This window comes from Oxyura jamaicensis, chromosome 3 (assembly GCF_011077185.1).
Source record: "Oxyura jamaicensis isolate SHBP4307 breed ruddy duck chromosome 3, BPBGC_Ojam_1.0, whole genome shotgun sequence".
NCBI lineage: Eukaryota > Metazoa > Chordata > Aves > Anseriformes > Anatidae > Oxyura > Oxyura jamaicensis.
The window spans coordinates 46,952,705-46,962,701 of NC_048895.1; the positions used below are offsets into that span (position 1 = coordinate 46,952,705).

The following is a 9,997-nucleotide window of genomic DNA, read 5'->3' on the forward strand; positions in this document are numbered from 1 at the left end:
CAAGAGTATATAATTAGTGCAGTTAACTACATAACACAGGCTCTGCCCTAAAGCAGCCAAGCATAGTTCTCGACTAGCCCACTCTCCCACTGGAACCTGGTGCTGGTAATGGACCATGATCAGTAGGAAGTATATCAAGGAATATGCACTTTTTAAAATAGCTTGTGATCTCTGGCTTGAAGCAACAGTTCTGGGGCTATCACCATCTGTACTGATACACACATGAAAGTTGTTCTCTATCTCTTTAATGAAGCTACCAAGGTCAATTAATAATGGCCTTGGGTGCCTGAAAGATACTGTAAGACTGAGCAGCTGGATTCTGTGGCAATTTCTCCTTATGAATAAAACTTTTAATATCTCTTCAGTAGGCAATCTTAGAATTATCTGCTAAAATCCACATCTAATGGTAGATATGAGTTTCTAAAAATATGATTTACCAAAGTAAGAAATCAATACAGACATAAGAAATGCACAAACACAGAAATATAAATATCATTAAAAAGTCAGCTAGACTCAAGTTGTGCCATGGAGGACTTACTTGAAAGGCATCATTCTTTCTTTTCAATGCCATTTGAATAAGCATTTAAAATCTCAAATAAATATAAAAAATTGTGCAGAAAAAATCCGTTATTTACCGCTAAAGTACAATTATCATTTATCTTACAGTGCTACTGCAGCAGATGTTTAAATTTCACACACAACAACTAAAAGTTTTGGAAAAAGAAAAATTAACAATAACTTAAGAATATAGAAATACTAATAATCTTAGGATTTGCTTGCATGTGTTTAGATTTTTTTTGTAAATAAACAAATATAAGCATACAAACGATAAAGATTCTTAAATATATTTTTGCTCAACATAAATAACAATTTCCTACATTTATTCTGATATGCTGCATAAACATTTGCAAATAAATAGTAGATATATAAAGAAAAATCAACAGATGTACAAATGAGAAACTAAGTTTATTACACAGCAGTAGAGAATTGTCACATTCTTTCCCAGATGACATTGCAAGCAGCACTAGATTTTAAACAATAACTCAAAGATTAATGAATTAAAATAATAATAATAATTAAAAAAAAAAACAACACTAAAATTAATGTATTATTTTACTCTGAAACAAAGTTGCTATTTAAATAGCTGAGCCAAAGAGGTCCTGAAACTAAAAGTTTCAGTAAGTGGAATTCTATAGTGTTCACGAAACTACAGTGCTTATTGAAACAGCATGATCAGAAATGATTTTTCAAGTTTTAATGAATGTTTATAAAATGCCCCAGGTTTTTTATGTCCTTTGAAGTCTAAAGCAGGAAATCTGAATTTTGTAATGTTTTCCTGTCAGAAGGAAGGTGAAAAAGTCCACACTGAACTATAATTTCAGGATATAGCTGCAAGTCCTCAGGATTGATAGAGCATAAATACTGACAAAAACAAAGTGAAAGTGTAGGAAACAGTGAAGTTATACTAAATTTATACGCTTCCAGGTCAAACATACCTACATTAAATCCAACTAGAGAAAAAATGAAATTTCATTCTTCATTGCTACCAATCTGTTCTTTTCTTGAGAGCACAGTAACCTATTAGAAATGTTTTTAAAAAAATCTGAAAAAAAGATGGACATGAAATGAAACTCCTACTTTTGAAAAAGGAGACTGCTATTGAAAAAAAGCTTTTATTTTCTTCACTGCAACTTAAATGTCATTATTTATCCAATATACTAGTTTCTTCAATATGCCTAGTGAAGTACTAAGCACTGCATCTCTATCACTAAAGATATGACAGATTTTAAAAGAGTTCACAGCTTTTGCCTGTACTTGAGACTTTGTCAACCCACAATGGGAACTCAAAAATGTGGAAGAGATGGGGGTACTCTTATGTAGAAAGAAGAGCAAAGAACTAATCCAGTTGGAAAAGATGCAAAATACAGGCATCCTCTCTAATTTCTGAGACCAGACAGTAATTTAGGGAAAGAGCTAAAGCCATTGAAGGACTTTTCTACCATTTTACAAGAATCTACTTTTTACAAGAATTCTACTTTTGTTCACATTAAAAAGCACACCCAGTTCTATTGTGGAAGACACAGTTATATATTAATGATATAATTATCATATAGCAGCAGCTAAATGGGTTTTCTGCCCAGTAAAGTACAGCAGAAAAGGTAAAATCTGTTCATTACATAAAAATGTAAGTAATAAAAATCAAAAGAGTGTTGTATACTCACAGCCACGTTCAAATGTAAAGATAATTTTATGTAAAAAGAAACAGTAGAATATAATTTGTGTTCGGTTAAATTAATCTATGGCATAGTGACTATCCCTACAGCTGGAAACATGGGCTTCTATATTTAAATACTTCCACTTCTGTTGGCATTAAATTCTGCTCTTGCTAAGATTTTGAACAGGCTTTTACTTTATGAAATGGCCTGGCTCCCCCAGGCAATTTGTTTCCTTGGGATCAATAACTGTAAAAAGTACTGCCTCAGTGCGAATAACAGTATGAAAACCAAACCCATGGCCTGTAAATGGCTCTTTTACATAAACAACGTATCACATGCTAGTCTAACTACACAAAATAATGCAACAAAGGGGACCTTTTTCTTACAATGTTGGTGAACAATGGCATTGTACAGAACATGTTAAATATTAAGCATAGAAGAGTATACGTGTGCAGAATAATGAACTATGTATCTCTGATGGCACAGAAGAACTCATGTGAGCAGAACAAATTTATTTCTCTCAGCAGTAATGAGGACTACTTATGTTAGATGAAAATAAATATATATATATATATAAACATAGAGCGTGGTAAGTTAACTGACCACTGTTCTGCATAATTAGCTATTACAAAAAGACCTGATATCAATTGTTTTTCATAGCAGTATCCAGGTTTGTGATTGAAATACAGTAATCGTTACTATTAAAAAATATATACCCCCCAAAAGAATGTCCCTGAGTTGATAATTTCTTCCATCTTAATTGCTAGGCAGAGAAGCAAAACCAACAATTTAACATGGAGCTTTTAAAATCATATTTGCAAAGTCTGAACTTCTCTTTCTAATTAATGCAAACACATAAACAGAACAAATCAGTGAAGAATCTGCATATATTCCAGCCATCTAACAAACATTTTTAACTGCAATAGAGTATGCAGACAGTTTAAAGATAGGATGACATTTGAGGACCATTGCTTGTTTAAAGACTCAGACTGACAGAGAATTTTGATTTCTTTTACCAGTCTGTAGCACTGTGGGATTTGCAAAGTAACAGAAAAACTGCCTGGGTTACAAACCCCAGAGAAACCCTATGAGTGCCAGGAATCTCTACTAGTATAAAGGTAGCAGAAATAACACAGTTATCTTCAGTGCCAATTTTTACCTACACTTCTATACCCTATCCTATTCTACCACTAGCACATCTGGTTTTGGTAGAAGGTAGCTGCAGAATTGTTTCATTTGTAGGGAAGGGACAAAGCAAGGATGTGGTATGCTGGAACTCCACTGTCTTCCCTATGGCAAGTTGATGCCAATCCCTCAGGGACAAAACTTCAGTGGTATGATAGCTGGTTTAGCATATTGTGCTGCCATGTGACCATGGACTAGGTAGCTGCAATAAGCTGCCTGTCACTGCTAAATTCACAGAAAAAGGACTGAATTATTCATTCGGTAGTGTACTAATACTTGCAAAGCACGAAACCATCTCAGAATCATTTCCTACTTCATTAAAACAAATTAAACCTATCCTGGAGGTAACAGAAGTTAACTGTTCAGTTACTGAAGGAATAAATCGTTGGACTATCTATATTCTCCTGGGGACATATGGCAAAGGTGTATTGCATAGCACCTGGCACTGTCTTCTGGGCCCCAGGTGACATCCCTCTGACTCTCAGAAAAACATAGTTATAGTTTCAGTATTCTCTTCAGTTAAAAATATCTGAAATAGTGAGATGGCTCTAATGCGGCCCTTCAGAGCAACATTTACATAGGATGCAAACTGGGAATAGAAGAAGGATGGGGTTGAGAGTGGTGCCAAACGTACTGGAAGGGTACTGAAATCTTTTTGGGAAAGAGGTACCCAAGTCAACAATGTTCTATCCACACTATCTTCAAGAGAAATGATCCTGTGTGTGCTTCATAAACAGAAAAATGTGGCAAAACACACAAAAATGTGTCTCAGTTGTGCTGGTTGGCACAGACCATGTCTATGCCAGACAATGCTAAGTTATGTGGCACAGATGATCAAGGATCCAATGCTTGATCTCAATACCTATCTTTGTTTTATATAGCAGTAAGGTTATTTTACCTTATAATAATATACCTTATTGACTAACATGTTATTGACTCCCGTGAAGCCTGAGACTAAATGCAGCAGCAAAGAGAGGAAAAAAAAAAAAAGAAAAAAAAAGTCACTACTTAATTTTCAGTGTAGAAGCTAAGCAATTAAAAACAAGCCAGTAATGGGTAATGCTGCCTAACATCATGCAGTGTACGAAGAATATCAGTTCATTTTTTATGATATAGTAAGAAGACTTCTACACTTTCAAAGGTCAAAAATTAAGTTTCCATTTTTATGAGCAAAAGAGACTGAAGAACGTGGCTTTATGAAGGTAATGGAGAAGATATCAACATGTCAGAACAGGAAAAAGGGGACTGTCAAAATTCCCTCAACTATCAGCACTTCAGATCTGTAAATCAGTATCCCAGGAAATACACAGCCAGAATCCCTGAATTACTACTTAAATTCACTTTTATTTATCTATCAAATAATTTATATCATTAAATGTTGCCTTGCTTTCTAAAAAAATCCTATCCTAAATACAGGTGTTTAATTTATGTATCTTTGGGAACAACAATGTCTCTTTTACAGAACTGTACAATTGCTTTCATAAGCACATGGTGATGATAGCACCCCAAGTCTTTCTTCGTAAAATTGCATCAGCATTCTTATCAGCATTAAAAGCATCTTTGTTCTAATTCAGTAATCTGAATTCATCAGACCTTTAAGTATTTACTCATTCCCAGGCTCTTATATCATGTACCTTCGTGTGGATTCTGACTCCTTGTGCTTATTGGTGTAGCACACCGGGCACAAACCTACGGACAGCAGTTCTAATATCAAGATTTTACAATTGTATAGATACCTTTTTTTTTTTTTTTTTTTTTTTTTTTTTCCAGAGGAAAGGAATTAAAGTGTATCTACTTTTTTGTGATTATTTTTATCACTAATAACATTATGAAAAATATTCTGTAGGAAAATAAAATCATGCAATCTTGCAAAAACAAAACAAACAAATAAACAACAACAACAACAAAACAACAAAAATACCTAAGAGGTGACGGGATAGATGTGATATTCAGTATATATTTCAGATCAACTCTATTCTAGTCAAACTTCCCATTTAGGGTACTTTAGATAAAATAATATAAAGTATACTGTGTTGATAGGTTTTGCTGTACCTGTATTGCAATATATTGGCACAATATTCATATGATAAATTCATACAATGATAGATATGCTGTGGTACATAGGCAAGACGTAGATTAGGGTATTTCTGTCCTGCTAGCTTTGTACATAACTTAACATGGACATTTAGATACCTTACATTACAGAGCTATCGTGAAGTCAGAAACATAGATTTTTACATTTTGAGTAATTAATCTTACTTGCATTAAAGCAATTTAATCTGTACTAAAAGTAATCTATTCTTAGTCTTATCTTCTATTAAAAGTGTCACTTGAAGATAGTCCTGGAGAGATATATTTTTAAAAATTGTTAAATATTAGTGAACTACTGATCCCACATAAAACTTACATACTGTGTTTGTGGAATACATAAAATGCTTATGCAAACTGATGGAGCTAAAATATGTATTCAGTAATTAAAAAAAATAAGATTTAAATAAGTAATAATATTTGAGACAATACAAGAACAGATACAGCTAGAGTGAATAAGAGCAAAATAAAAATAAACTTTAGCTATAAACAATAAATACCTTAAACTAATATGGTAGTTGATCACTTACACTAATTTCATAAATGATCAAACAGTATATACTCAGGATGAAGAAATAAAAATCCACAGAAGTTAGAGTTCACTTCTAACTAAAAACAATGAAGTGAGTTCATGTATTGTGGGTTTATGAAGTAAACAAAAAACAAAATTAATGTCTAAAGTGTCATGATTTTTGTTAAATAAAATCTGACCAAGAGAAGTGTATTACTTTTCATCTCATGACATTAAAAAAGTAATATTGTGCGTATGTATTATATATTACTCCTTAAAGTTACTTTTATCTAAAAAGTGGGCACATCTTGTATAGCAATTGGGACTGTACTTCTACATTATTTGTTTTTACAGTTTTGTTAATTATAGTTCACAAAAAATCTTTGCTCCCCGACCACAGCTGCCAAATATGCTGTTTAACTTGAAAGGAATATGACTTGAAAAAATGGAAAAATTCTCATGGGATTCAGTGACGCCAACTTTTTAACTTGCGAGTTTAACACTCCTGCAATTTCACAGTACTCAATTCTGAGTAAGCTCTCCAGAGCTTAATATCTGCCATGTGACTGTAGATTGGAGCCCTTAGACCATATTATTCACATTCATTATGTGCATATACCCAGAGATATCCCAAAGATCTGGACCATGACTAGAGTTATATGTCATAGTCCCCAAAAAGAAGGATGATAATTCTGAAACTATTCCATTGTTTCAGAGGGCAAAATCTAAGACAAATAGACAACCTGTATTTTGTATCTGTCTTGGAATTAAGAATAATATTATAATGTAAATATATAAAAATTCTTCTGTTGTTGTTCATTTAATTATTTTCCAAATAGAAAAACCTTTGGGAAGAAGAAAAAGGCTCAGAATACTCTTCTTCATACACTGTGAGACACATTTCAATTGCAATATGCCTATATTATAAATTCTGTTCAAGTTATATAATATTTTGAGATCTAGTTATCAAAGGTTTTTGTTTGTTTGTTTGTTTGTTTTTCCATAAGTCCCACAGCAAATTATTATTCTCCACTTAGCCTCCACGAACAAGCATCTGCTCCTGTCTTGAGTTTCATGGGTTTCTTTGGGATCCCATACAGGGAATACTGACTCTTCAGTACCTGCTAATTTCACCCAGAGAAGTAAGTATACTTTCTACAGGATAGTTAAGCAGTTCTGTAGAAGAGGACCATATAGTTTTAGATTTATTCTCTGCTCCTTACCTCTTTGTTTCCATCCCTAAATTCAGTTTTTTTTGACTCATTGCCTAGACTCAATGAAAAAGTTTATATATCAAGAAATCAGTTTTCAAGAAGATAGAAAAGGATCTCAAAAGAACCCTGAATTGCTAAAATTGCAGAAATAACTTGATAAAGATCTTCATTATATATCTACCTTCATTACAAAAGAAAATAAATATATTTTGTGGTTCTGTCCTTATATGTACAATGTTCCAGATGGTAGATTCTCAGGTTTTCTGCTCATAGACACGTATGCGTATGCCAGTTGCTTCTGATAATTTCAATTTACTGTATGTCTCTCTCTTTCTTGTGGGGTCTGTGACACAGTGATCAATAGTCTCCCTATAACAAGTATTTCTTTACACAAATTCAAGGAACTTTAGAGAAAGTATTTCAAAGCAACAAAATCTGCATTCATATCAAGCGTTTGCATTACTAGCAGGTGGTTAAGTAAGGTGCGGGGGAGTTCATTTTACAGGCAAAGAACACAACCAATTTAAAATCTTTCAAGAACAGATTCTGAGGCCATCAAGCATGTCTTCTATGCCTCAGGGAAACTGTCTTTTCATAATGTCCGCTGTAACTATTTGTGCTGCTGCTCATTTAGCACTCCATACTCTTTTTATTACAGAGCCTGCAATTCAACATACCCTTTTGTTTTATATTGATTTTACTTAGTATGTAATCCTGGACATCTGTTAGGATTTACCTGTTATGACCAGTGCACTGTTTGGCCTTGATTTGCAACTGACAGCCTTGTGGTAATACGGGGATCTAGAGACAGTCTGTTTTTCTCTGAAATCTAGCACATTGGCGGCAGTTTATTCACCAAAGACAACTTTGCTTTGCTTTTTAGTAAGTCTAATCTCTCCAGGCTTTCTCTGCAGTCAGTGTAGACAGATAGGTTTCTCCAAAGATGAAACTTAGTTTCACATATCCAGCTGAATTTCTGAATACCTTCTATCTCTATTCAGGAAAAGGATATATAAACTACATTTTAAAGTACATACCAGCATTTAACATTGTACTTTTGTATTTGCCAGTAAAGCTTTAGTCAGTGTAGGGTTCTTGTTAATCTAAAATAAAGCCACATAAAGATATTCAAGTATGTTTGCATATAACTTGGTTCTTTTCATTCCTCTGGTGCTCACTCATAAAAGCAAACAAGACTGAAAATTACCTGTATCAAATCATCAAATCTGAACAGATATGGAAGGACACCCTGTGAGAAAATGACAAGAGAAGATAGACATTTCGGAGTACTAAGCTGACAGCAAAGGGACAAGTCACAAAAAAAGCACAACGGTAGGAGAATAACCCATCCCCAGATAAAACCACAGAAATCTCAACTACTTTTCAGGAACTGTCTCTACAATGAAAACGTTGTATACATTTTTTTTTTCTTAGTTTCAAAACTGATTTCTATTACTTTCTTGCATAAAACTTCCCATAGTTGGAAGTTTAGCTTTATTAAACATGTAGTTTAAGACTGTTATACTGCCCTGTGGTATAAGCAATGTACAGAACAGATTTTGTTTGTAAGGACACTTGGTCATTCACCATTCAAATTGGTTAAAGTCTATATTACAAGGGGAAAAATATATATTACACAACCATAAAGTGAGCCTATAAAATATAAAAACCTCATTAATCCTTAAAACAGGCCTGATATATTTTCCATGAACTTGGATGTAAAAAAAATGAATAAATAAATAGATGTTGTTAGCTTCAAAGCTAAAAGGCAAACATGAATTTTGGTCATATGTTAAAGTAACAAACTGGATAAACCATTACTGGTATTTATTACTTCTTATAACAAACATTGCCATGATAGTCAGATGGCATAGAAATTTCTAATTTGATCTAGGTAATAAGTATCCAGGACAGAAAGCTCTAATTCTCTCATCCTGTGATGCAAAGACCACTGATCTTCTATAATTACCTATATTTATGTATAATTAACTATGACAGATAGATAGATAATACACAGATATTTATACACACAATCTAATTAACATACAAAATAGGGAGAAATTAAAGACCTACATAAGCTTTCAAACACTAGCCTAAACGCAGTTGATGGGAAGTTACTGAGACAAACACACATAAGATGAGTTGTGGACTTCTTCAAAAAGGTTAAATGACTCTTAGATTTCTTTCAAGTAAAATTTCTTTCCAACACCTTAAAAAGACTGAGAAACATCAATCTATTAAGAATCGTCATGCATTAGTTGAAATGACAACCGATACTTTTAAATAGAATTACTTATAAAATATTTTTATCATGGAGGTTTTGACCTCAAAATTCTGCCAAAGTTTCCCATAAAAATAATATTTTCAGTGAAAAATTATTGGCAAATGTTTTGTTATTTGAAGTTTCACCTGCGTAAAAGGAAAAAGTTGATGTAGAAATTCAGTACAGTGGCTCATTTATGTTATAGTGTAGCTTATTCAAACATGTTTAATTTTGTTTACACCATTCATGAGGCACCCATTCACTAAGCAGTGACCAAGTGTCAGTCTTGGATGAGGAGTACAGTGGAGAATATAATGTGGTAACAGTGGAGAATAAGACCAGGAGGCATCAAAATTAAACTTGAACTGCAGAAGAAACTGCAGACAAATCTCTTCTGGTGCCAACTGACAATTTATTTTGTTTGGTTTTCAGCCCAAGACCAGAAAGTTTGCAGTGTTCTATTTGAGAAATAGGAAGTCTACACTTCTTGTAAAAAAAAACTGTATATTTGATAACTTCA

At 33.3% G+C, this 9,997-nt stretch overlaps 1 protein-coding gene across 1 annotated transcript in view; it reads right to left on the reverse strand.

Annotated features, from left to right (window-relative positions):
* The window catches only part of PACRG (parkin coregulated), a 210,800-nt gene that overhangs the window by 74,396 nt on the left and 126,407 nt on the right, over positions 1-9,997 (reverse strand). The window lies entirely within an intron of this gene.